This window comes from Grammomys surdaster, unplaced genomic scaffold, assembly GCF_004785775.1.
Source record: "Grammomys surdaster isolate TR1022 unplaced genomic scaffold, NIH_TR_1.0 126121, whole genome shotgun sequence".
Taxonomy (NCBI): Eukaryota; Metazoa; Chordata; class Mammalia; order Rodentia; family Muridae; genus Grammomys; species Grammomys surdaster.
The window spans coordinates 872,008-897,068 of NW_021620929.1; the positions used below are offsets into that span (position 1 = coordinate 872,008).

General features: G+C 47.7%; 2 long non-coding RNA genes across 3 annotated transcripts; both read left to right on the forward strand.

The window, feature by feature from the left end:
• The first annotated feature begins 6,818 nt into the window (after window positions 1–6,818).
• LOC114611730 lies at window positions 6,819–21,791 on the forward strand. 2 transcript variants are annotated; one of them, XR_003709884.1, is made up of 3 exons: window positions 6,819–7,076; window positions 10,604–10,695; window positions 21,770–21,791. It is a non-coding gene; the product is annotated as an uncharacterized LOC114611730 (long non-coding RNA). The 2 variants fall into 2 exon arrangements; XR_003709883.1 differs by lacking the exon at window positions 21,770–21,791 and adding an exon at window positions 13,274–13,629.
• Window positions 21,792–22,309: 518 nt separating this feature from the next.
• On the forward strand, window positions 22,310–24,559 carry LOC114611729. The gene is made up of 2 exons (XR_003709882.1): window positions 22,310–24,029; window positions 24,321–24,559. It is a non-coding gene; the product is annotated as an uncharacterized LOC114611729 (long non-coding RNA).
• Window positions 24,560–25,061: the final 502 nt, after the last annotated feature.

Consider the following 25,061-nt stretch of genomic DNA (forward strand, 5'->3'; position numbering starts at 1 on the left):
GGAATTACAGTTGAGCTCCTGTACCCACAGTCTCACTTCAGCCTCACGGCATATGTAATTGGTACTCTCCTCCAGGTGAGAAAACTCAATAATAGAGATGTATATAGCATTTGCCCAGCATCACCTAACCAGTAAGCAGCAGAGCTAGACTGTGTGGGTCTAATGCTCAGAACTGTTCAGTTAGACCGCTGATCAGCTTGCCAACAATAGACGGCAACGGACATGTGACTGGCCTGTTTGTCTTTAAAAGTCCGGGTGAGGAAAGAATGCTACAATCTGGGACTGAGGGGCTGGCTTGGTAGATGAAATGCTTGCTGCACCACCGTGAGGACTTGAACTCAGATCACCAGAGCCTTGTAAAGCCAGACATGGTAGCACAGAAGTCCCCACAGCGAGGGGGAAGGCAGAGATGGAAGGCCATCAGGAAGCTCACAGGCCAGCTAGCCTGGCCCGTGCAGCAAAGAACAAGAGACTCTTTAATAAAGTACAAAGTAAAGACTAGCTCTGGGTTGGTCTTCCTCTGACCTTAACAGGTGTGCAGAGGCAAAAATGCCAAATGCACAACGGAGCATACATGCACATATATGCATATGTGCACACCACAGAGAGATTCAGATCCAGAAATTCAGACCGAAGAATGAATAAATCTGTGACCCCTTCTTTTTAAAGGGCCTATCCTATAGATTTCATTTTGTCTCATGTTTCAGTTGATGTGGGTCAGACAGTAACCAAGTGCCCGTTCATTGTCATGTGATGAGCTTACTTTCTAGATGACATGTTTGACAGGGTCTCAGAGCTACCTGGCATCAAGGTAGATGAGAGGTGCACACCACTGAGAGACAGGAGAGGATGCCACCTTCTCTGACACTGAAACTGACTTGGTGAAGGCTTGAACCCACCCTTCCTGTCTCTGATGTCTTCTGTGACCCAGGTCCTTGTGAATCCTTCCCCTGAGCTCAGTTCAGCCCTACGATGCTTTGCTTGCCCCCTTTTTTCCCACACACCTTCTCAGATCTAGTGTATGAGGATCATAGAGTTGGTCACAACAAAACAGGAAAATGCTTTATCCAAATCTTCATTTCTCTGGCACATGGTTAGAAGTGACCCTCGGGAGCCATCCTTTCACTGACGAAATGGACGGTTCAGATAATCAGGGTTCACTTCAGCTCATGCCTTTAGAGCTTTCAAGTCAGATGTCCCATTGTTTGGGGATATGTGTGTGCAGGTGCTCACACACACATGCGTGTGGGTGTGTTTCCATATGTGTAGAGGTCTTGTGCGTGGCTACAGCCATTGTGAATTCATAACTGTAGCTACCATGTTGTATCTAGCAGGCAGCACTTCCTAGCCCTCCTCCATGTCCAGCTCTGAAAGTCACCTCACCTTTCCAGTGACCTTGGAGGGGTCAGGATGCTTTTCTCTGTCATATCTGTCTGTTTAGGGATCCTCCCAAAGAGCATAGCATTTCTGGCTTCTGGATCATTCTCTGGCCAGATCCTTTCTCTGCCTTGCAAAGTTTCTCTCCTGTCTTCATCTGGTCAGCCTCTATCCAGCTTCTACCACCCAGCTCTGAGTTACCGTCTTTCAATATCATTTTTGCTCACAATACTGAGCAAATGTATCTCTCCTCTATGGACCAAAAAATGCCTGCTACTTACATCTGTGTCCTAGAATCTAGCATTTGATCACACGAAACAAGTATCATAGACTTTTATTGAATAAATGAAGAGAAAATAGTCACTACCTTTCAGTCATTATGAAGTTGAAAATGAGATAATATAGGAAAATAATGCATATTTTCTTAATAGTAATTGACACAAATCATTTTCACTAGTTTATATTGTATACTTTCTTATATGCTGGCCATTTTTCTAAACATCTTAGACACCTTATATTGAACTCTAACAGAAAGCTGTATGGATAAGCTGGTTACTTAGCAAAACCTAGTCATAAAGTAACAGGGATCAAATCTCAGGGATTCAAACACACTCAATTGATACTCAATGTCCTTTATGATCTGAAAGGATCTCTGGGCACTGTAAGGCAAGCTGATCCATCTGGTGGCTCTAATATCCAAGGCCTGTGCTGTGTCAGTTAGCTTTCCACTACTGTAACAAAATCCCTGAGCCAATCAATTTACAAAGAGAAAAGTTTGTTTTGTCTCAAGGTTTTGGAGGATTCGGGACACTTGCTTTGGGGCTGTAGCAAGGTGGGAACATCTGTCAGAGAAAACCCACCCACCTCTGGCTGGCAATGAAGGAGAGACAGTAGCTTTTGGAGGACCACCCCCTGTGACCTAAGAACTCCTAGCATGATCTCACAGCTCCCAGTATTACCAAGCTGGGAACCAAGGCTTGACACCCAGCCCTTTGTGGATACCTGTGAGCTACATTATAGCACACATCTAGGAACCAAGTTCTGTCTGGAAGTGACTCCTATACTCCCTGCATACTTCCTAGATCCAAGGTATCTTGGATATAGGTATGGCAAGTCACAGAGCCATACCTATCCAAGTACAAAGGTCAAAAAGTGAGAGCTAGCTAATTTAAACTTGGCTTTTGTGAAGTAGGGTAGAGGCCATTGACCTGGGTCTATAAATGTCTAGGAGGGAATGTTTAGAATTGGAAGCTACAGCTACTTGCTACAGGCAAACAGCCCACACAAGGTGTAGATAAGAAGGCCTGGGTGCACTGTGGTTAAAACATAGGTGGGGTTAAAACATTTGCATGGTAGGTCCTGGTTTGTTGATCCTTACCTGAGAGTTTTTTTGCTCTTGAAACCAAGGTCACTTGAAGCTTGGAAAATTGAGAACTGAACTAATATGCATGGTAACCCTTCTCAGTTAAATACCTCCCTGATCAACCCCTGTCGTGGTCGGGGTTAAAGAATTTGCATAGACTCCAATGGGTCACTTCCCAGGCCAGCAGCCAAGGTCAAGGGTAAACCGCCTCTCACTGGGGCCTGGCTAATTATTACTGTACAGGTTTAAGAGAGCGATAGACCTGTAATTTTCTTCCTAAAATGACAACAGGAGCCCTAAGGACTAAACAAGCCACTGGTGACCCCTGTCAACTGCATGGCTTCTAATGGCACAGCCACCAAGGAGGCAGTGACAACGAGCCTGTGCTATCCAGCTGGTGAAGTCAGTGGGAACCTCTGGGCCACCCAACCCAGACCTTGTTTTTCCAGCTGATGCTGCCTGTGTCAGCTAATTCCTGTTTAGAAATGCATTCCAGGGCAGCTGGGTCTTTAAAGTCACGCTGCTTGCTCACCGAGTTATTCAAACCCAAATGGCTTTGCGCTAACATGACCAGGAGATCGTTGGCCTGACTTAGAAATTGCTAGAATACCATAGAATCTGGATTTCCAACTGGGAAGGCAAAGCCTGGAGTATGTCTGTGGCTTTGTTGTTCCTACGGGACTCCAGTTCTACAGTGGCAAGGCTGTGAGTTAGGGTGAGTGGAGGAGAAACTGGACGCCATGACCTTACTGACTACCACACATCGGAGAGGCACCTTTATCCTCACCCATCCCTCACAAGCTGGGAGTGCCTCATGCAACCTCAGTTTTCGCATGAGGAAAACTAAACCAAGACCAGTGTCATATGGTGTTGCCAGGAGGGTAGCAATGTGTGGACTTCTGAAAGATCTCACACACACACACACACAGACACACAGACACACAGACACACAGGCACACGGACACACACACACACACACACACACACACACACACACACACGAATGGCAGTCCTCATGGAAGCAGGAAGGCCTGAGATTTAATCAAGCTAAAAGTAGCTGGGACCTGGCTCTGGGGAACTGGCAGAATCCAACCTAAACTGGGACACGTAAACTCCCAGCACTAACTGGGAGTTAATCAGGAGAAACAATACACAACCTGAAAGGTGTGGAGAAGCAGTTGGGGGAGCCTGTCTATCGGGCACTGGTTTCCCCAGGAGCCTGCAGAGGACAGGGCCAGTGAGGCAGCTGATTGCACTAGACAGAGATACTGGGGCACCCACCAGAGGCCTGGGGAGACCCATGACAGGACAGCAGGGCAAGGCCATGGGATACCTGGAAGAGGCATACATCAGCTGGCCCATGGGTCCTCAGCAGTTGAATAGCAATCAGAGAACTGGATGTTTACAGTCAGTAGTTTCAAAAGCATGGGTGGATGCTGCGGCCTCCCTGAGGATTTCCACCCCCCCCTTTTTTTTTTTTAGATTAGAAAACTAATCTAACCCACCTGCTGTGGTAAGTGATAGAGTCACTGTCACCTAGATCCTACTTCAGAACTAAGACTGGAGTCACATAACTAAATGTGGGTCACGGTAAAGTTGACAATGGTCAAGATGGTAAAGCACGCAAAGACAAGAACTAACTCAAACCAAAGGCCTGCGGTGTTTCTGGCATGGTGACCTCACTGCAGACTTGGTTCTGAGCACTTTGTACCGCTCCTGAGTTCACTCAGCACAGTGGCGCTGACCGATGCCAGAAACACCTCGGCTCAGGTCTGAGACTGCCGTGTTCTCAGTTTCCATGTTCGTACTATGCAGACAAAGCTTTCTTCTCTCACAGGAGCAGAATGGCTTAAGTACAAAACCCAAAGTCTTCAAGATGTCTCCTCCTGCCTCTTCTCAGCATGCACGTAGCCAGTCTGAACAGCTCTGGCATGCACACAGCCAATCAGAACAGCTCTGGCTTATGCTGTGATACAGAGGTTGCTTATAAAGTTTGCTCTTTGAGTTATATTAACATGACATTTGAGTGTCATTTTTTTTTTAATTACTCAATGAATCTTGCCTTGGGATTAGGACAAAATTCTCAGCAAGCTCTGAAATGGCCCTGAACATTCTTCTGCCTTGTTTTATTACCAACTTACATAGATTGGTGTTCTCAACATTCACCATTATAAAATCAAAATATTGACCAACTCTGAGCAATACTGAAGTTTCTCTGTATACCTTGACATCACATCAGCACACCAGCAGAGAAGTAATTTTCTGTGTAAGAATACACAAGCACATCTTTAAGCAACACTAAAATTATTTGTGTATAACTGGTAAAAATTATTTTAAAATAAATTTATTTATGATTTACTATCAATAAATGCTTGATTATTAACCTAATTTATATGCCTAGAGTTTTTCAAGTACAGGGTTAAAGGCTCAGTGGTTAAGATCACTTGTTCTTTCAGAGGACCCAGGTTCATTTCCCAGCACAGCCAGGATATCTCAAACCTATGTTCATAACTCCAGTGTCAGGAGCTCTGACGCACGCTGGCTTCTGAGAGCACCAGGCATTCACACAGTATGCATACGTGCATACAAAAGACTCATAAAATAAAACAACAAATCTAAAATGTGTGTGTTTACATATACACACATGTGCGTGTTTGTGTATACGTGCGTGCGTGTGTGTGTGTGCGTGTGTGTGTGTGTGTTTTGAAGTCTCTCAAGTGAAAAATTGTAAGTGGTTAGAAAGCCTGGATCTAGATGGCAGGATGGTAGCAGGCCAGAAAGAAACAACTGTCTAACCGCTGACTACTTTTTCTGACTTCTCAGTGGGGCTAGGCATGGAGCTCACTGGTGTGTGCTTGCTTAAGAAGTATGAGGTCCCCAGCACCCCCAAAAGAGGGCAAATAGATACTGCAATTGGAAGGGCTGTGGCTATATTTAAACAAACGGTGGAGGCAATATTCTGAGCTAGCTCCAAGGTGGAAATACATTGGTTCCCTCCCATACCCTCCAACTCTAGGCCAAGTCTCTTTCCCCTCTTGGGCCGGAAGACCAAATATAAGCATTGTTTTTGCCTGACTTGCTTGTAGAAAAATTTCAACTTCTGACCCAGACATCTCCTGGCTGTGTGTACTTGGTCAAGTCATTGCCCTCTCTGAGCTTGGACTGCCAATCCTGCTCTTCCAAAACTGAAACCAGGGTAGAACTGGGAATCTTTTTGAAGACCATGAAGTGATAGATAGGTGTGAGGTTTTGAACGGAAAGATATTATTTACTTGTTAAGCAGATTAGGGCAGAGAACTCCAAGTTTATAACAGGTATGTCTTTGTTACTCTTCAAAGAACAGAGAGAAATCACCAGCAGACACCATGGGGACCTAGAAGCCCCTGGTTGTTCATAGCTTCACTATAAACAGTCAGCCTGGGGCCAGGTGTGGCCCCAAAGTGTCCTCTGAAATGTGCGGTCAGTTGTACTCCAGGCAAGCTCACCAATCGTTAGCCATGCACTCTTGTTTATTCTGCCCCAGCCTGGAATTTGGCCTCTTACAAAACCCCAGCTTCGGGAGAACAGGTTGGGCCAAAGTGTGTCAAGGTGGCCTCCCAGGAAGATGCTGTGTGTTTGCTCAGCAGGTGCCAAGCCACTCCCAGCATGATGAGCCAACTGACCTCTGTCAACACTTACCTGAGAGCTGGGGCCAACCCACAGACCCTCAGAACACCCCTTCCAAATCTGGGTGGCTCCACAGCCGTGTTGGATGGCAGGGTGCCATGGTAACCACAGTGATTCTTTGACTAAGTTGCCTGTCATTGAAATATCTCATGCAAACCAAGCTTTGAAAATGGAGCAGCCACCTGCCAAAGTCACCTGCCACGTAGGGCTTCACCCTCTGCCCTTCCTTGGGAGAACAGAGGTGGAACACCCAAGGTCAGGGATTTAACGTAGACTTTGAGGGACACATGTACTGCTGGAGGCATAACCATGTTCACGAAAGGAAAATGCTCAAAACCGTCTCCCTGGCTACCCACAGTCATGTGACCTGCTTTGATTTTTTTTTTTTTTTAAACCAGAGTGGGAAGCACAGCCTTGCTGCTGAGTTAGCCTGGCTCTTGAGCCTGGCTGATAGAAACTCCCCCAACCCCCACATGTCTCAATGTTCAGGGTTGGGACAAACTGGTGTTTTCATACTCACGGGCTAGCTCCATTTGTCTGGCCACTTTTCTGAATACTGTGTTGGCTACTGCACCTTTACAACAAGGCTGTCGAGGCTGAGCACTCAATCTCAGCACTCAGAGGCAGAGGCAGGAAGATCTCTGAGTTCAAAGCTAGCCAGAGCTATACCGTAAGTATCTCAAAAACCCAAATAATAGTAATAATTTTTTTTAAAAAAAATAGAATAAGGCTGCTGGGTCCCAGCAAATATAGGAAGTGAGAATATTCATATGCTCTCTTGGGGTAAATAGCTGAGCTGGCTGGAGTTGGGGAATAACAGAACAGGTGCCCAGTTTTCCATCTCCTTCAAACTTCCCTAAGTTTGAATGCCTAAGGAGCGGGCATTTGGAAACCTCATCAAGACAATTTTGTTGGAAAGTTTGGTCTCATTTTCTGAAGCTAAAGCTAGACAGATGTTTTGTTCAGCACACAGTGTGTTCAGCTGTCTTCACAGGGCGGCTGGAAAACAAGGGGGTTCTGGATCTGTTCCTCCACCTGTGGCATAAGCCTTAGTATGCTTTGAATAACCTCTAAGTAGTTGGATTTTCTTGGGGATTTTGTTGTGATTCTCTTCGCCTTTCTTTTCCTCATCAATGCCTTTTACAAAGTACAAAGTATCTGCTCTGTGTATCCCCTGCTCAGTCACTGCCTGCTAGAAATGTCTCCCTGGCCACATCCCAGATTAACTGGGTCAGATGCTGGGGTGAGGCCAGAAGTGTGTGACAAGCCTTGGTGGAGAGAGAGAGAAGACTGTAGTCTTCAGACACAAAGGCAGGAATATCACAATCCCCGTTCCTCATGCGGTATAAGAAGCAGACCCCACTGATGACAATGGATCCGTCCAGTGAAATCAGCAGAGTTAGCCCCACACTGTGGAAGGGGAACCCAAGAGGGACCAACCACAGAGCTGGAAGGCTGTCTTGAAACTACTCAAGGCCGTCACAGGATCCTAGAACCCAAGTGGCAGCTGCTCGCCCGTGCAGTTCCGTCTCATCTTCAGCTCTACTGAAGACTGATAGCTCAGTCTTGAAAACCCACACCTCTGTTCTTGCTTTCAGGAACTGCATCCATTTTTTGGAACCTCCCATTCCAGATTGGGCTCCTAACCCATGCCAGGCTCCAGCTGGGCACCGGGGCTAACAGGGTAACTAAGAATTGATTGTCACTTGCAGGAAGCTCATGCAAGAGTCACCTTGGGCCTCGGGGAAAGATGCAGCAAGACAGGGACAGATTAGATTAGGTGAGCAGAGGCCCTTGGAATCCTTGGGAACCAGGTGGGAGTAAACTGGCTTAGTTCAACTGCCTCCTTTCCTCCATTGCTGTTTCGTCATTGTCGGTTTCTATGGAAACCACATTCTGGATACTTGTTCGAATACTACTGTGATCTCATTTCTTTCGAATCAGCTGAGCTCTGAGGAGCACAGGGGGGGTGGTTCCTTGAGTCATCTCTGAGGGATGATGTTGTCAGGATGCTTTGGGTGAACCAAAATGGATAGCATATGATTTTGCAGGGCCTGCTAGCTGTGGAGCCTCCGTGTCTTCTTGGGCCTCTCACTCCTTGAGCAGCTCAGTGCTGGATCTGTTAGGAATGTCTTTGGCTGCAGGTAGCTGATAGATACATAACTTCATTTATAGCCAGAGTCTAGAGCGGGTAGCTGGTAGCCTTGCTTCAGAGGCTTACAAATGCCAGGCCGCTGACTCAGATTCCCTTGGCCTCTTTCCTCATATCTATCTCTCAGAGTCACATGATACCAGCCAGGGCTGCCCGGTGGCATGAGTAACCATTGCTACTCAGGAGGGTGAGGCTGAAGAATAGCATGTTCAATGTCAGCCTGGGTTATAGTACAAGACTAACCAGAACAGATCAGTGAGACCCTGTCTCAGAATAAAACGCAAGAAATGCCAGGCTGGGAATGAGGCTTGTGGGTAGGATGCTGCCTGGGTTTGTAAGGTTCCTGGCAAACAGCAAAGCCTTCAGTGTCCTCTTAGCACCAGATCCAGGCAGGTTGAAGAGGGGCATGTTACCAGAGTGGGACTAGTTAGTTTTTAAAATGAGGTAAACCAAAACTTCCCCGGAAGCTCTCACAGAACTCTCTCTCTTAAGCCCCACTGGTCAAAGCCCTATCACATCACCTTAAGGGATTGCTAGAGGAAATATCAGTGGCAGGTAATTACCTCCAGCTCACGTATCCACCAGCAAAGCCGGGCCTGCTGCTGTTGCTAGGGAACAGCAGCTGTGGCAACAGCAGAAAGCCAACCCTGGACATCACACCCAGCAGCACCACCTCTAGTGTTGGCACCAGCTAGCCCACACCTGTGCAGGATGCTGCTGCGCTATTCCCTTGTCCACATGGCAGAATGGTCCCAGGTACTCGGTACCCTAGCTATTCTGTGCTACTCTGACCACAGGAAGAAGGTTGTGAAATCAAATGGCTTTCCTAATAACACTGGCTCCAACGTGGGCAAAGAGAGAGGTGGATGGAGGCTGTTTATTGCTGGAGCCCTGCCATGACTGCTTCAGGACACTAACTCAAAGGGATGGGTGTGTCCTAAGCAACTGTGTGACACAGCCTTTGGTGGGTTCTATAGGACACTACCTCAGGGTTCCCAGCTGCCATGTGGTCACCCCTAGTCTACCCCACAGCAGTTCGGGACTGGATCTGGGCTTTATTTTCCACAAAGCATGTTCATGAGCAGAGTGGCTTCAACTGATGATGTGAGGGTTGGGGGAGGGTAAAGGAAGAGGAACCACTTCCCTGTACACTGCCACCCACTGTCTTGCTTCCTCTTAAGTCATCCCTTTCCCATCTCTGTTGCTTTCTCCCTCCTTCCCAAGTCCCCAGGGATTTCATATTCTTTCCTCTCTGTGATGCAAACATTGCTATGGTTTAGGTGTAATCAGACTGTACCCTAAGGGTCCTTGTATTAAAAGCCTGGTCCCCAGAATGAGGACATTAGAAGGTAGGGGCTGGGAGGTTGTCAGAAGGAAGTGAGGGTGTTTTGTGGTGTTTTGATAGTTCTTGTGAGAGTGACTGGCCCAGAGAGCTGTCCTTCTGTCTGTCATGTGGGTCTCATAGCTGTCACAATGATAGGACACAGCCGGAGAGGCTGTTGTCAGAGCCATGTCGTTCAGACTTTCAGCCTCTACACTGAGAACTAAATGAACCTCTCTTCTTCATACAGTACCCACAATCCATCATTTCCTTGTCATTGTGGTAAATGGGCATGGGCAGCATACAGTAGCAGCTGGTGTTTAAGATGGACAGGAACTGAGGTCATGATTCTGCCGCATTCTTCATGTTGTGGACTGCCTGGTCTACTCTGGCACCCAGACTGCATCTGCCCAAGGGTGGTTGGTGTCATCTGGCTTTGATGCTTGGTGTGGCCACCCATTGCTGAAATCCACAGTTCTCAAATCTACTCACGATAGCCTTTCTCAGCCACTCGGCATCCCACAGCCACTCGGCGTCCCACGCTGGAGCCCAAGGAGCTGCAGCTCTCTCACGCTGTGCACCGTTGCCCTCGCTGGCTTCTTCCTCCTGCAAACGCTGTGCTGTAACCCTGAACCATGGTCTTGGGCAGCTGGCACCAGCTTTCTGCCCTGCCAGGGCCATGTTCTCAGCCCCTCCCTGATGCTTCTGCCATACTCTCTTCCAGAGTCTCCATCCCTAGAGCTGGAAAAGCCAGATCCTGTGTGCCTGGTTGGCCTTGTCATCCTGCCACCATCTTCTCTGAAGAACAGCCATGAGGTGTGTGTGTGTGGGGGGAGGGGTTGGGGCACACAAGAAGAGTAGAGCCTTTCCCCTCCCCTCACCTAGCTCAGAACTTCTCCCAGGTTCTCTCACTGTCTGTGTCTGTCTCTCTGTCTGTCTCTGTGTCTCTCTCTGTGTCTCTTTTGTCCCTCTCTCCCTCCACTCCTGGGGTGAGCTCCATGAATGCTGTGGTTTGAATGTGTCCCCCCACCTTGCCCTGCCCCGCAGTCATGTGGTGGAAATGTAATGTATGCCACACACACTCACGGTGTCTGCAGGTGTCACCTGTGAGATGACTGGGAGTAGGTGAGGTCATGAGGGTGGACCCATGATGGCCAAGTGCAGGAAGACACACCTGGGTTGGGATACCTGTCTGATTTCTGTTACCGCACCAGGAAGAAGGGCTCCCTACTTGTTAAGTAGGTGCTGGTGGCAGGCTGCTAGACTTGCAACCCCCAGAAGCATGAGCCAAATGAACTTTTTTTCTTTATAAATCACTCAGTCTCAGGGATTTACTCACATCAACAAGAAATGCACTAAGACAATAGATTATAGCCAAATAACAACAAATCAACGAACCCAACCAGACCACTCTAAAATGGAAGACCAACAAATAATATCATGATGTTGGCAAAGGATCCTTGCTTAAAAAGTTGCCATCCTTTTGAAAAGAGAAAACAGCCATGGTAAGAAATGATGATTTCCCTGCGCATGCTCAGTGGTGATTATTACTCTGTTAACTACCCGTGCAGTTAACTGTGGACAAGGTACAAACAGCACCATAGCCACACTTGGTGTCTGCTTGTAGGCCTGGTACTTCAGGCCACCCCTTGACCGTTTCCCGGGAGATAAGTTTCCTTCTCCCCTCCTGCCTAGTGACTGGGCAGTCTCCCCGTCAGACAACACATCAAAGTAAGTCAAAACTGAACAACGGTGAAGTTGTACTTTGGCCTATCCTGACAAACTACATCAAGTCACAACACCTGGTGTGTGAACCCATTGACAAGAGCTTGGCAGGGAGCTGCCAAGAGTGCTCATAGCCCTTGACCCAGACTGGATGACCCGGAAGTAATTCCTGAAAGGAAGAACATCAGGTGTATGTTTGTTGTAGTGATGCCTGTGATTGCTCTAAATTGATAGCTGAGAAATCAAATGACAGGGAAGGCTGAGGGAAATCACAACACCTGGGAGCCCGATGATGCCACGCAGCCCATTAGGAGTGATAAGAAAATTAGGCAGTCCCAAGCATCAAGGGTGCTTGGCCTGTGATGTTCTGTTAAAAAGCGGAGAGTACCAACTCTTCTTTCTTCAAGTTCTCAAAAACCCCCTTGACTTCTGTCAGCCAGATCCCGTCCATCTGCCCTCATGATCCAGGCCTGTTCAGGCCTCACAGCTGCTGGTCTTCTGAGATGGAGTCCTTAGTACACAGCACTCAGTGGTGAACATGTCCACATCTGGCTCTGTCCACATCTGTTCCCAGCTGCCTGGCACTTACTAAAGACTTGCTAAATTCAGGAAGTCAAGGGCAGGAGTTCGTTCGGCTACTGTTCACTGAACACCCACTAGACAGTTGTGACCAGCATAATTCTGCATGTATTATTTCACATTATTTTATCCTGAAATAATATACGCAATCGATACCATTGTTATTCTGGTTGTATTCATGAAAACTGGAGCTCTGAGGATCTGTCAAAAGTTCAAGTCGGTCTAAGCTCATGCACTTGTTAAAGGGAAGAGAGGAGATGTGAATCCAAGTCTGATCAGATCGAATTGCTTTATTTCAAGCTCTCTCACATGCTCTCCCCCCCACCCCATGTGGGTGAGTGTGAGCTCTCTCACACGCCTTCCCCACACCACCCTCACCCTGGCCCCGTGAGTGCAAGGGTTACTTGCACACCTGTGACAATACTGAGAGGGAGAAAATGTGGCAAAACAAAACCTGATATTTTTCTCTTGAGCAAGCGGGCGGATTTTCCCCTTTTGTATTTCTTTAAGCATTAGAGTATGCTGCAAAGAGAGATATCCAGCCAGGTTTTGAAGCTTTGTGGGATTCCCAGTAGCCCTAAGTGTCTTAAAGAAAGAGAAGCCATCTTGGTATTGTGGTGGTTTGAATAGGTTTGGCCCACATAGACTCATGTGTGTGAATGCTTAGCCATAAGGAGTGGCACTGTTAGGAAGTGTGGCTTTGTTTGAGCAGGTGTGTCCTTGTTGGAGGAAGTGCATCACTGTGGGAAGGGCTTTGAGGTCTCCTATGCTCAAGCTCTGCCCAGTGTGGAATCTGAGTCTCCTTCTGGCTGCTTTCAAGATGCAGAACTCTCAGCTCCTCTAGTGCCATGTCTGCCTGCATGCTACCATGCTCCTCACCATGGTGATAATGGACTGAACCTATGAAAGCGTAAGCCAACCCAATTAAATTTTTTTCCTTTATAAGAGTTGTCTTGGTCATGGTGTCCCTTCACAGCAATGAAACCGTAACTAAGACAGTCATTTAATCCCCTTTCTGTCTTCTTGTCAGGGCCCAAGAAGACAGTCAGTCCCAAGACATGTTCATGGGCAAAGCTTGTCTCTGTTGCAGGAAGTGGCTGCTGAAAGCAAGCATGCTGCAGACCAGGCCTTTGCACACGGCACTGCCTCTCTCACAGGCAAGCAACTTAAGTTCTTACTGCCAATGGGAAGCTGGATCATGCTGTCTGGAGCCGGCTGAGGCGAGGCACGTGAGCTCAGGTGGCACATGTGCAGGGCCACTGTCATTATGGAAATCATGACTCTGAAGGCTAATGCTGCATCTAAATGAGTTGAAACGAAATGCAAAGAACACTTAGGTTCACCCTGGTTCAGCCCTGCATCTCATTACTGTGCTACTCTGCCTATGTATTATGAATTAATATATTTAATAAATCCTGTAATTATCTTGTGAACAGCACACAATTATATTGCTTGGTGTCTTGTTTTCAGTATTGAAAACAAGAATTTGGGAAATGTAAATGGTTGAAGTTGGTTTTAATTTCCCAAAATTTTGCTTAAGCATGGTTTTGTTTAAAAAATAAAAACTCTATTCTTTTAAAAACTTCTCAAAACTTGAAGAGCCCCAGACTCTTCAGATCTTGAGAAATGGAGACCCAGGATGCAAGCTTGCCCAGGACACATGGGGTGGGTCCTACTCTTTATATAGAAAATCAAATACAAAGAAGAAATCTGAAAAGACGATGTAAGAAACAAAGCCTTCTTCCAAAGGCGGTGGGGAACGTCTATTTAAAAACCTGCTTCTTCCCTAAACCCCACAGAAATTATGGGAGAAATTATGGGAGAGAAGCAGAGACACATGTAGTAAGACAAAGAGCATGGAGGTGTAGCTACATCAGGTAACTTCTGTAAAAGGGAAAGGAGATGGATGAATAGTAATGTTTGCCGACTGCAGGAAGCAGTCACCTAACCCCTAAGAGAAAAGCTAGAGTTGTCCAGAATTTGGCAGGAGTTAGGAGTGCCAATGGTTGTGTCGTGGGGTGAGGAGTAGAAGACGGAAGGGAAGGTGGAAGGAGCAGGAGGTACCAGCAGCAGCAGTAGCAGCAGCAGCCACAGGACATCACAGTCACCACTGCAGCCAACAGCACCGCTGACCACCACTGCTACCAGCTCAGCCAAAATGGCGGCAGGTTCGAGGCCCAAGACCACCAGCAGCTCTACCTCCAGCAGCAGCAGCTGTACCACCACCACCATCACCAGCATCACTACTACCAGCTTACCACCACTTCGGTCACCAAAGCCATCATGGCTGCTGACCCCAACAATATCACCTCCATCAGTATTGACACCATTCCGACATCACTCCATCACCCTGCCAGGGACTCCGAGCACATGTCACTCCCCTACCACGATAAGATCCAGGATGCTCTTTCTTAGGGAAGGTGAATTAGTGGCACTAGACACCATGCTGCATAGGCGCTGCAAAAAATACAAAGCTGTATTTCACAGAACTGTCGAGTAAAAGTGTCCCTACTGGCTGCTGGGGAACAGACTCCTGGCAGGAGCCTGAACAACTCCTTAGTAGGGAAGCTAACAAGAACAAACCTAGCTCACCATGTTTTAACCCAGGAGTGAGATTGGTCAGCCAACAAGCCCACTCAGGAGGCTGTAGACAGCTTCTCTCCTCCCAGTTAGAAACCTCAGCCTAAGTCAGTAGGTAATCACAGTCTCCATCAGCACCACCACAACAATGAGGAAACAGATGCAGGACCCAAAGACAACACAGAGGATTTGGGGAACAAAAGAAATCTCCCAAGGAAACAGCTAGCTATCTACCTAGGTCAGGAATTGCAGAAGGCTGGTTGTTCGTCTTAATGCTTCAGTCTGATATGTGGCCTAGGGTTGCACCTCAATGTTTAGGGCAAAGATATGAGATATTCAAGACAAGTCTTCACCGTGTGGGACTCTGGGCATGCTGTGTTTTCGTGACATTCCTGGATCTTAAAGGAAGCGAAATGGTTTTGTAGTAAATGGTTGCTGGGGCCCTCTTTCAATTTATAGCGAAGTCGTACATCAACTGTGCATAATTGACAGACTCTCACCACTGCATCGCTCCAGACTGTAAAGCAAGTGTGCGAGTGTGGGTGGGGTGTGGGCTGGGGAGAAATCTCGATACTGGCTTGGTTGCTGGGGTGGCTCCGTGCGTAGGAGGAACTCTTTGCAGAATGGTAAAATTCCTTGGGTTCTGAGCAACAGGGAACTTTAAAACAGCATTAAAAAAAAAAAAAGATCCACTATGTCCTTGCAAAACACGAGCTTGACTACTTTCCCCACTCAAAACCTTTGAGGTGGAGCGTAAGGTTAGCTATAATCTTTTTTAGCTATTCATCTTATAGACCATCTTATAGTCTCCTCTTCACTTATAACCTCAGGAAGCCTCTCATTTACATAATGACAATTTCCATTCTGAGTAACAGGAATGTTCATGGAAAGGAAGGCGTGTGTGCTCTCGCCTCCCCTGGGTACAGGCTCAGGAGAAGGAGAGAGGCTCCTTCCTCTCCTCTCTCATCCTCAGTGCCCCTCTTGCCCTCTAGGTAGTATAGCTGTGGTAGACATATTACACCTTTGTCCTTTAACCTACATGAGAGGAGAGGCCATATGGGTGTAGGTCAGAGAGATACAATCTTACAGGTTTGAAGGATCACATTGGTTGTTATTTGGGAAATAAATTGTTTAGAGGTGAGTTTAAGTCAAAGACAGGGAAAATCCTCATTTGGTACAAGTAATAGCACAGGTTGGCTATCAGGGCTTGAAACAATATGGCAGTCCTAAGACTGGATGAATAGATGCTGGGTATCGTGTAAAGGCTGACCAGGCAGGACTTGTTGGTGTGTTGCCTGTGAGATGTGAGAGGAATAGAAATAAAAATTGTACTAGGGTTTTTGTTGAAGCAACAGGAATCTTGATTGCTGGGTGTGGTGGTTTGAATACACTTCACCCAAGGAGTGGCACTATTAGGAAGTGTGGCCTTGTTGAAGTGGGTATGGCCTTGCTGGAAGAAGTGTGTCACTGTGGGGGTGGGCCTTGAGACACTCCTCCTAGTAACATGGGAACCAGTCTTCTCCTGTCTGCCTTTGGATCAAAATACAGAACTTTCAGCTCCTCCAGCCCCGTGTCTGCCTGGATCCTGCCATGTTCCCTCTTTGATGATGATAATGGACTGAACCTCTGAACCTGTAAACCAGCCCCAGCTAAATATTGTCCTTTATAAGAGTTGCCTTGGTCCTGGTGTCTCTTCACAGCAATGGAAGCCCTAACTAAGACATTGCATACAGGCTATTTATTTCGTGTATGTTAGGCTCATCCATTAGACTGTTGAGTTAGACATCTCTGTGACAGCATTGAGTAGGAAGACAATATTGAATACAGACTGAGGGAATAGCCAGGGTGTAGACAGGACAGTTCTGGATGCATTTGTAGTAAGGGATGCCAGAAGACTGGCTGAGGTCTCAAAAATGATGGGAAAAAGAGGCCATTGTACCTTGAAGTACAGAGGGCAGGCAGGCAAGGGAAAGCCCACAGAGGAGGCTGAGAGGTTGATACTTGGGAGGGAAAAAGAAAGTCAAATAAGTGGTGTCCCTGGGGACAGGTGAAGGTGGCATCTCGGGGAAGAATGGTCAGTTGTGACAGCTGAGGCGTGCTCATTAGGTAACAGGAAGTCACTTCAGTGTTAGAAAATGTAATTGACTTAGACAGGACAGGACCAAGCACACAGGCTTCCTTTAGGATCAGGAGCTGCTGGGTCTTTAAAGCCCCGCTTACTCTGCTTATTCTAATAGCTGTTTATTTAGCTCTAGAGATAACTAGAGATAACCTTCATCCGGTGTGTGCCATGTGCAGGTGTGGGGGTTCCCATGAGGACCTTACAGGACACCTCAAGAGACAGGAAGACTTGTTCACATTCATGTGGGAATCCAGGACGTAGCACAGACTTTTCTCCCTGGAGGTCTGGCTCATCCTTCCCTCTTTCTGTCATTCCTTCTCTCCCCTCGTCGCTTTCCTACTTTCTCTTGCTCTCTCCTTTTATATAAAGGATGGTAAAAATAGCCTTACCTAACACATAGTCTGCCATGATGACTGTCTCATAGTGCGGCTGGGTGTGCTGGCATACTCCATGTTGTACCTGCAGAACTTCATCTTATCATCATCAGCCCCCCAGGCAGCTCCTCCTCACTCCCTTTCCCCACCTTGGCAGCAGTTGCCATTCCATTTTCTGTCTTTATGCAACTATTTTAGATACTTCATTTAAGTGGAACAACGCAGTTTTGTCTTTATTTTGGAGAAGAGGTTCTGCCATATAGCCCAGACTGGTGTGGAACTTGCTATGTAGCCCAAAATGTCCTTGAACTGACTGTTCTCCTGTCCTGGCCCTCCAGTGCTTGGACTAGAAGTACGCACACCTATCTTTGTCTGTACACTGATTGGCTGATCTCAACATCACATGTTCAGAGCTCTGGTGGTTGGGGCCAAAGCACCTTCCTCTTACAAGGCTGAACAACATCTTATTGACAACAGCAGTCATTCCACATTCTATTTTCTCGCTGTTGATGGAGACTGGTTTACTTCTAGCCTTGAGCTCTTGTAAGTAGTGGTGCTGTGAACATCTGTGTGGAAGTATCCGTCAGGGCTCCCTCTCCTAAAGGACACCTTGTATTTTGCCACTTTAGCCACATAAACTTAGTTTGCTTTTTATTGTTTCCAATTCACTTTCCACCTCTATCCTGTACTCTTAAAATGTTTTAGGATTATTAACTTATCTATTTATTATATTCTATTTGTTTGATTGTTTAGAGACAGGGTTTCTCTGTGTAGCTCCCATTGTCCTGGAACTCAATCTATAAACCAAGCCAGCCTGGAACTCAGAGATCCGCCTACCTCTGCTTCCTGAGTACTAGGATTAAAGTCACAAGCTATTAGGCCTGGCTAGATTTTTTTTCTTATTTATGTGTATGAGTGTGAACCTGTGTGAATATATGTTCATCACATGCATGCAGTACCCTCTGAGACCAGAGGGGGGTGTAGGGTTCCCCAGGAACTGGAGTTATAGGTAGTGCTGAGCCACCTTTTAGGTGCAGGAAACAGAGCTCAGGTCCTCTGCAAGAGCAGCAGGGTTCTTAACCACTGGGCCTCTGTCTTTCCAGTCCTGCCCTGTGGTCTGATTGAGTACAGGAACCATGCCTATTTGGCACATAACTATTCTTACAGTGCACAGTTCCTGTAGTTGCTCAATAAATATTTTTCAAATGGATGAATGCATGCTAGGATGCGCAGGCCAGCAGGCCTAGCTGTCACCACCTGTAAACCAAGGATATGTTTTAAACCCTAGAACACTTACAGACATTATTCACTGTCATAGCTTTAAATATTTTTCCTTACCAAATTTACTGCAAATTTTATAGACTAACAGGTGCTTTGCGGTCTGTGGAAATAAAAGGTAACCACGCAACACAGTCACGCAGTCACGAAGCAACAGGAACTGGAGAGTGAGGCCAGATGGAGGGGAGGTCAGAAAGACTTCCCAAAAGCCTGTGTGCAGCCTTCCAGTTCAGGCGGTGGTCAGAGTGCCTGAGACAGGGATCTGTCTCAGCCCCAGAGAGAACAAACCTGTGTTCTTTTCTGGGCCTGACCTCTGGGGACTGCTGTGAGGAGAAGCTTCTTTTTTTTTCTTTTTTTTTCTTTTTTTTTCTTTTTTTTTTTATTGGATGTTTTATTTATATTTAATATGTTGTCCCCTTACCCCATCCCCCACCAACCCAGGAACCCCCTATCCCTTCACCCCTCCTCCTTCTTCTCTGTGGATGTAACCTCTATCTACCCCCCCACTCCCACCTCCCCACCCTCAAAATTCCCACCCCCTGGGGCGTCCAGCCTTCATGAGGTCAAGGTTCTCTTCTTCCACCTATGCCCAGCAGGGCCCTCCACTCTTACATATTCAGCTGAAGCCCTGGACCCCTCCCTAAGTGCTCCCAGGCTGGTGGTTTAGACCCTGGGAGCTGTGGTTGGTTGGTATTGTTGCTCTCCTCATGGGGCCGCAAATCCTTCTTAAGGAGAGGAAACAGCTCCCAGAGCTGAGGAAATGCCAGCATGCCCTGGGTCCACACTGCTGATCAGTGCAGTAGGCTAGCAGCAGAGCTCAGACACTGAGGTTCACTCTGTGCTGCTATCTGTGGTGGAGGCAGGTGGGTGCTGTTGACCTCTTTGCTGGTTGTCCCCTGCCCCCACCTTCTACCTTCCCAACCAGTTTCCTAGATATTCTGGTGTGTATGTGTGTGTGTGTGTGTGTGTACGTGTGCGTGTGTGCATGCATGCATGTGCATGTGTGTGTGTGTTATCTTCTAATTTGTTTTTCTTGTTATGGTAAACCCCTCTGTTCAAAATCAACATGGGAGAAAGGGTTTACTCAGATTACGTTTCCAGGCCACAGCACACAGCAAACAAAGTCAGGGCAGGCCTGTAAGGCAGGAACTTGATTCTCGCTGGCTCCGATTCCTCTGGTTTCCGTTCAGCTTTCTTACACACCTCAGATCCACCTTCTTGGAGGTACTGCCCATGGTGGATTGGTTCTTCTATATTAATTAACAAGCAAGAAGGAATCTCTCATACAGGGTTGCAGGCCCATCTGTTGAAGGATACTCTTCAGCTGAGTAAATGGGAAGCACCAAACACCACACTCGATGGCAGAGGACACTGCATTGTTGGTCCACAGGAATCAGGACTGACTCCGATTGGCAGCTGACCGCTACCCCTCAACTCCAGGAAGAATCCTAGGGCTCATCACTAGCCCAGGACATAGGGAACATTCAAAATCAAAGACAATTTTTATAGAGTGCCTATCATGTTGGCTCCATTTTAACATTGAAAAAATAATCATAGGTTTTGGTAAGTTTGGCTTGGCCAGGTAAATAAAATACAAACTTCCCATTAATGGATTTGGGGATGAAACAGATTAATGCATTTCACAGGGTGCCTGACAGATAGTAAACGCCAGCAACTGTGGCCGTCACTTGTGTCCTCTATATGGTATCACACAAAGGCCTCATGGGCAGTCTGGCTGCCCATCTCCTCTCTGGCTAAATAATCTAAGCTCTGCTTAATCAGCTGAGGGATGTTCGAGGAAGAGATGGTGAATGGAGGAATGGTTCTTCTTACTGAGCTCTCAGGACATCATTTCTACTCTCAGTATTATATACCTGTCTTCTTGCTGGCTCTTCACTGTGGGCTACCCAGCTTACAGATGAGAAGCCCAAGGCTCTGAGAACAACAAGCCGCACACCAGGCACAGAGCAGAACTCTTGACTCAGGGCTCAGGGACATCTGACTCCACTCTAATACCACAGAAGGCCTGAGATAGCTGATGGGGGAGGAGGCCGCACGGTCACAGTGGACCAAACACCCTGGAGAAGAGAGAGGAGGATGTGAGATTTGGAAACACACGCTGACAGGGAAAAGAGGGAGGTTGAGGATCAAAGCTGAAAAGACAGTCAGGGAGCCGGTCACAGGGAGCCTGAGAAGCTGAGTGGAGAAGCTTGAGTTTTAAATAGGAAAGCAAGATGGTCATATCTGAGCCCATGTGAGCCCTTTTTGTGCATCCAAGAAGCATAAACCTTGAGCTACCAAGGAAAATTCTAGAAGGATTAGCTATGGCCTGGCCTGGGTAGCCTTCTGAGAGGGAATCCTAAGAAGCTTTACTGGGAACAGTCTGTGGCCTCACACTGACCATAGCCTTATGAGGGACATGTGACACACACAGGATTCCTGAGGATGTAACTTCAGAGTCTCTCTTGGGAAAGAGGTGGAGGGGGGTAGTACAGCCACTAGGAGCACCTGTGGGGGTCCCTAAGAGCAGCAAGGGCTTCCTCCATGCTCTGTTCCCCTGCCTGCACTTTCTTTCCTTCAACATTTAAGCTATTCTAGCCTTCTAGAAGGTTCTAAGTACAGGCTGCCTTCCTGGCTCCAGGAAAGAAAAAAGCCATATGTTTTCCCATGCCGTGCGACAGAAGGAGATTTCCCTAGGACTGGGAAGAGGGTGGGGGCCTGCAGTGTCCAGTGGAAGTGGCCAAGAGATGTGTCTAACTCAGTGCTTATCCAACCTAGCTGTGAGGGTGACACTGACCAGCAAGTACCCCAGGGGCTAGGTGCTCAACAGTGCAGCTGAGGGAAATGGTGGAGTACAGATGCATTTCAGGGGTAGATTGTGGATAGTTTTATTGAAGAAGGCCCTCTCCACCTCTCCCCTCAGGGAGTGGCATGCCTGGCCCACATCAGCAGGAATGTCACCTCTAGTCACATTTCTTTTGACCTCCAGGAGATGAAGTAAAGGTAACATGGCCCCTCTGGGACAGTTGAGTGTGTAGAGTGGATTTGTAACTGAGTGTTTCTTAGTCAGCCTTATACCTCAGGTCTTTATGTAATGTTTGCTACAACGGCTTAAAACTGCCAGGTGGATGCAAAGCACCTTGGGTGGCAAGAAGGTGCCAGGCTTCAGGGAAGACAAAGGTGGCTTTCCTTATTCTGGGGGCTCCAAACTGTTTTCCACTTCTCTCTGCAGACTGCACCACAACCCAGCCCCCTCTCCCTCTGCAGCAGGGAGGCAGCCTGGAGTCCAGTGTTTCAGGGCTCAGCATCCTTCCAGCCCTCCACCACCTCCCCTGGAGGAAGCACGGCAAAGGACAATGAGCAGGCTCATCCCATCACTGAACCTGTCACTGCCCTGACCGAGGGAACACCCTCATGCACAACCCCCCTTCTGCACTGAGTAGGTACATGTCCTTATCGCTAAGCCACCCAGGCTGCAGACTTCAAACTGACATGAATGACGGATGGAGGCCCGGCCAGAGCCCAAGCCTACCTTAGCTTCGTTTGTATCTTACATTCATCTGTGTGTCTGCTCTAGGAAACCTTTCTGAGCCTGTGGTGTGTAGCATTTCTGCCAGCAATATGCAGCACAGTCTCTTTACGGGAGCTTGCAGTCACCTCGTGTGAACATGGGTCTATCTCATAGGTAATAAAATATTCTAATTTTTATTCCTTTTTTTTTTTTCTTGAAGAACCGAGTTGTAGCACATCCAACTGCAGGAGATGAGCTGACGTGGGTCCTCATAATGCTGTCTTCTCTACATTGTAGCCTAAATCAGACCTGACAGACAGTTCAGGCTGACGTGAGTCAGGCTGGAATAGAGCACCTGGGAGAGTAAGGAGTCAGCAAGAGCGAGTGCTCATCTACCCTTGTCACCAGGGGCTGTCAACGTCTAATTGCTCTGGTCTTTTGGCTTAAATTCTTCAAAGGATTCATCTCATTGGCTGTGGAGTAGTAAGGTCCTCCGGGATCTGGAAGCTTCCAGAATCAGGTGGGTTAGAGGAAGGCTGTTATGAAACAAAGAAGACTACACAGACTTACCATGAGGCTGCTGAGAGAGGGGAGGTGACAGCCAAGAGGGTGGATTGTCTGTCCAGAACAACCAGGAAGAGAATTTTAGATTCCAGAACTGGAGCGGCAACTTTAGGCCTCCAGAGAAACATGGTGTCCTACGCAGGCTGTAGGTGAGCTAGAAGCGGGGTTGCTTTCGCCCTACCCCTGTGTGCTACTCAAAGGGGCAGGAGGCATGCTGGGTGGAGAGGGTCACCCTTGACACACTAGCCCTTCTACCTTCCAGGCCTTTCCTCCAGTCCTATGACATACCTCACCTTGTAAATGCTCTGGAATCTCAGGCTGCTGGAAGCGCTGGCCTCCTGGCCTTTCCCACCCACCCAACCACCTGTGCAAGCAGGCTGTGCCCATTCTTTCTAGCCCAGCCTGTCTGCTGGCCACAGGAATTCCTCCCCCTTACCCTGTGACTGCTGCAGTCTTGACCCCTGGGGCCTTTTGCCCTCCCCTCCCTAGTGCCCCTCCCATTGCCCATAGTCTGGTCCTCTCAGAGTTCCCCATACGACAGGCCAGATGAAGACCATGAAATGTGGTTTACAAGATGGCAATAAGAGTCAGGAAGGCAAGTGACTGGACTAAGGCCACTCAGCAGATGGAGGGACTCCTCTCTCAACAGCCACTTCCTCCTCTGTTGTGCAGGGGACATCAATCTGAGTCAGCCCTGGGCTCCCAACACGCCCACTTGGTATGGCTGCCCAGACTTTGCTCAGCTAAACTGCCCTGCCTGAACGCCCTTCCAGGCCAGAGCTCTCTGTACTCAGCCCCACCCAATTCTCACCTTCTCTCGAATTTCCCCATTACTCCTGTTTTTCTGCAATCCAAACATGTCACCCGAAGATTCTTCCTATATCGCACTGAGGCTGCCTGCCTTTCACAACAAGAATGTAAGAACCTGCTTTGGTGCTGGCAGCTTTGGATGGAATGAAAGTCTAAATGAAAGAGTAAATAAGCGAATGAATCTCTTTGCCTAGCCTTTGATGTGACAGGATTCATCAGGGTGAGAAGATGACAGAGGACTCAGCACAAAGCTAGGCAAGCGGCCCCAAGTGCTCACTAACTGGAACAACCTGAAACCAAGCTGCTCTCCATGCCTACCTGCTGGCATAGCTGGTCTTTAGGCCAAGTACCTTCACAAAGGCCCCAGTGGCCTGGTGCCAGGGGACTGCCCGCTGGCCTCTAAAAGAGCAAAGTCTGCCTCCCAACTGATCTGCCAGCTCAGCTGCGTCTGCACCACCCACCCAGACTCCCAAGCCTGCAGTATAAGGAAGAAAAGGAGAGAAATCAGGTCAAACCAGATGGCAAAGCAGTTCTTGTGGTCAGCGCTGGGAGCTGGAGGACTGGCAGCGGGAAGTTCTGCTGCCAAGCAAGGCAGAGGGGCTGCTGGGTAAGGCACAGCCCTGACTTGGGGATTCCAGCCCTGTCCTGTGTGATGTGACTGGCCAGCGAGGCTCTGAGGTTTGGATTGGCCACAAACCAGGGCAGTTAATCAGCAGACAACAGCAAGTCCTACATGGCTGCGTTGTGTATGAACCTGTTTCTGTTTTATATACCATATATGTATGTAAGTTTGCCCTTTGTTCCACTGTGGGTTCAACCAGCCACAGATTGAAATGCTGTGAAAACCAGGAGCTGAATCTACATTTAACACAGACTTTTTCTTTGTCTCTTTCCCTAGGTAATCCTCTACAACTATTTGCATGGCATTTGCTTTGCATCCCCATGATAAGTGACGTGGGTATGCCTGTCAGTGTGTAGCAGAAGGGACCTCACAAGTTCTATGCAAACCCAAGGTCACTTTATAGAAGGGACATGGTCATCTTCAGATGCTGGTACCCATAGAGGGATTTCCATTCATGGTGATACAGTGGGACCCAGTAACTAGTCATCAATGGAATAAAAAAAATGATAAGATTAGTTGCTTGTTTAACGTCTTTCATTGACATGACAAAGAAAGTGGTCTTCTGTCATCTTCTGAATTGGACATTGGAAGAAGTGTAAATGAAGCCCTCGTAGATCTAAGAAAATGTAGGTAAAGAGTGACTCTCTGCTTGGGAGAGTCACTGAGTTACGATGTCACTGTCCCTCCCCTCCCACCCTCCCTCCTTTCCCTGCCCCTCCTCAGTGCTGTCTATCCTCTCCAGGGCTGTCTTTCTGTCCTCTCCAGAGCTGTCTTTGAGCCCTGCAAGACTCATATCTGCCTATCAGGCTTTCTCTGCACTTAGTCAGGAATTTGCTGACTTCCCCAATTTACTCTTTTTTTTTTTTTTTATACTAGTGAGAGACCTGGCCTGCCTAGGAGACAGGTGAGCGTGGCCAGGCAGGCCTAGTCAGGGTTTACTTGCATTTATGATCACAGGTCACAGATGAAAGAAATCTAGACTGAGTGTGACTGTTCCTTTCTCAGTCACAGACATGT